We start from the raw sequence: 3,264 nt of genomic DNA on the forward strand, positions 1-3,264 counted from the left end.
GCGCCCCGGCGCCCGGACCCCGCTCCCGCCCGGCGAGACCCCCGAACCCCGCGGCGGGCCGGGGCCCGGGCGCGGCCGCACCCCCACCCCACCCCACCCCACCCACCCCCACCCCGCGCCCCCCGCTCCCCCCTCCCCGCCCCGCGCCGGGCCGCGGGAACGCCCTCCCGGAATGAAGCGCTTCCCGGTGCCTCCCAGGTAGCTCGGTTCCGGATCGGGGACCCCCGCCACGGGCGTCCCGCTCAGGTCCCCCGCCGGCCGGCGGAGTTGCCGAGGTGCCCCGACATGTCTGGGTGGTGGTGGTGGGGGGAGATCGCCCCCGTGCGCGCCCCCACCCCACCCCCTGCTCCCGGTCCTTACGTTCCAGCTGGCGAGAGGCGCTTCATCCACCCAGTCGGAGCGAGAAGCCGCCCTCGGAGCCCCCAGTGCCCTCCGAACCTAAGGTGCTTCCCCCCCAGTCCCAGACCCCCAGGTCCTGCTGGTGCCACGCGACCAGAGTGGGGGGCCTCCGCCAGCACCCCGTGGCAACCGCATCCGTTTCCCCAGGCCCTTGCAGCCCCTCCTGTCCCGGACTAGAGCCCCCCCAGCCCCCACTCTCTCCCCTCCAAATTCTTGCCTTCCACAGTGGAGGTCTCGGGTCAGTGGAGAGAATCTCGTGTAAGCAGCCTAGGTGGGTCCCTCCCGGTAAGGGGGTGTCCGTGCTCTCCCACCCTCTCCTCAGCCCCACTGGGACTTTGATGTAGGCTCAGGAAACCGGGGTCCAGACCCTCACCGTCTGCCCCCCACCACCCTGGGGGGAGAGGCCAGCGCTTCCCGGTTCCAGAGACCCGGCTCAGCAGGGGACCTTCTCGGAGCAAGCCCCTCTGCAAAGTTCTGTGGGTCACTCCCCCATCCGCGTGGGAGACCCGGGGCTGCCTGCCCACTCGTCTGCAGTGCCCTCTTTCGGGGTGTCCACTGGGGACTCCTCCCCACTGACAGCAAACACTTCCCTCTCCCTTCAGCTCTCCACGGGCCACCCTCTAAGAGCCGCTCCTGGGAGCCGCCCCACCCGCCCTGCCAACCCTCTCCTGGGCACAGCCGAGAAGGTCCTTTCCCGGGCCAGGGTCAGCAGCGCTGGTGCCCCTCTCCACAGCCCTGTCCTCAGTCCCGGCGAGTGCCCAGAGGAAACCAGTGAATGCGGGACCCTAAGCTAGCCCCCTAAACAAGCACCCGTTCCTGCTGAGGGTTTCAGTGCCACGGAAGCCACCGCCTCCTCACTCCCCTCCTGCTGGGTCACCCGGTGCCAACCCCTGAGGGCCAGCCCCTGGCAGCTCACCTTGACCTCCATCCCGCAGTAAGCCTTTGATTAATGGGTGCAGCAGCTCTGGGCACCACAGCCCTGCCCCCCGGACCACCACCCTCCCCCCCTGCCCCCTAAGTACACCTTTCCTCACCCCACACCTCCAGCCCCCAGCCCCCACGCAGAGAAGGCTGGGCGGGGGAGAGACTCTGGTGAAAGGTTTCCTTGGGGACATTCTGGGAACACTCAGCAGGTAGATCCTGCCTCCCTGGGTGCAGAACACTAGAAACCGCGGGGCCTTTTCCTGTTTTTATCACCCTCCTTGGGGGCTCCACCGTTTGTTGTGGTGGGGGGGGTGTTATTCATTATTTATTTATTTATTGTTCTGCCAGCCCTCGGGTACCTCACGCAGGGCACACATTTCACACCACCACCGCAGCTCTCACTGAAACGGCAGGTGGGGCCTGGACAGTGGCAGCTAACGCCTCCCTCCAGGATGAGGGAAAGGGGCCCTGTGGGAAGATGCAGAGAGGGGGAGCCCCAAATCTCCTGGAGTGCAGGTGGCCTGGAGGAGAAACGGAGGAGGGGTATTTGTTCAGGGCCAGCCAGCCCACGAGGTGTGGGGAAAGACCCAGAAGGCTCATGCGGTCCTTCTTCAGGATAGAGGGGCCCGAAGGGGGAGGAGAAGAGGCGGTTTGTCACTGCCTGGCTTGTGGGCGAGTAGTGTGTGGGGTGGGTTGGCAAAAGTCCCCTCTCCCTGAAGGCTCATCTCATTCCCCCTGCCTCGGTCCACTTTGCTCACAGTCGGGGCGGGTGAGTCTTGCTAGGGTGGGCCGTGCAGGACAATGCAGCTGTAAATGCATGATCCTCATAGTAAATTGAGGATCTCAGCGGTATTAAGGAAAAATGATCTTTAGAGCAACTGGCCCGGACTCCAGAATTAGGAGATTAGAGGATGCGGTTCCAGCCCTTTCTCTCTAGTGCTACACACACACAGAGCACCACTCAGAGAATTAAAGAATAATTTGCTTTTTAGGTTTAAAAAAAATCCCTTGGAGAAAGACAGCGGGCAACTGACATTATGCTCAAGCGCTCAGATGCAACTTGGCACATCCATCCCTTTCCCAAATATTTATTGAACAGCATCTACCTAGCAGAGCTTGTCTTCGGCGTATCTTCCTAGCACCTACCTACCTTCGCGAAGGTGCTTGCTCGAGTTGCATAATAAATACACGGATAGAACACGGATAGATAGGAGATACATAAATAATAATTAGATGTGGGTAAGTGCAACAGAGGAGGAAGGGCGGTAGGAAGGCGAGAGGCACAGGGAAGGGAGCGAAATGCAATTTTAAATCAGGAAAGTTCTCTCAGAGGGAAGCTGATGTTTTAGCAAAGAGTCGAAGGGAGTGAGGGGCATTCGTTTGTGTTATCCAGAACTGGCCTTCAAGTAGAATGTTTGCATATCTCTAGCGCAACGGTATCTGGCAGTCATCCTTGACTTTCTGCTGCTCTAAAACAGTAGGTTTTGTTTTGTTTTGTTTTGTTTTGCTTTTTGGGTCACACCCAGCGATGCACAGGGAATCACCCCTGGTGGTGCTCCGGGGACCATGTGGGATACTGGGGATCGAACCCGGGTCAGCCGTGTGCAAGGCAAACGCCCTACCCACTGTGCTATCATCACTCCAGCCCCTAAAACAGTAGTTTTTCAATGTGGATGGATTTTTAGCAAAATCTCCCCCTGACTTTAACTACGTGCAAGGTGGATGGGAGCACTGAAATTTGAGGGGATTATTTGTTTTTGTGTTGAGGTCACAGCCAGCAGTGCTCAGGGCTTACTCCTGGCCCTGCACTCAGGAATCTCCCCTCTCAGGGCTCAGGGATGCCAGGATCCAGCCTGGGTCAGCTGCAGGCGAGGCAAATGCCCAACCCACTGGACTGTCACTCTGGCCCCCCAAGTCTGCATTTTCAATTGTTTAGGTATT

The sequence above is a fragment of the Sorex araneus genome, chromosome 9 (assembly GCF_027595985.1).
Source record: "Sorex araneus isolate mSorAra2 chromosome 9, mSorAra2.pri, whole genome shotgun sequence".
Taxonomy (NCBI): Eukaryota; Metazoa; Chordata; class Mammalia; order Eulipotyphla; family Soricidae; genus Sorex; species Sorex araneus.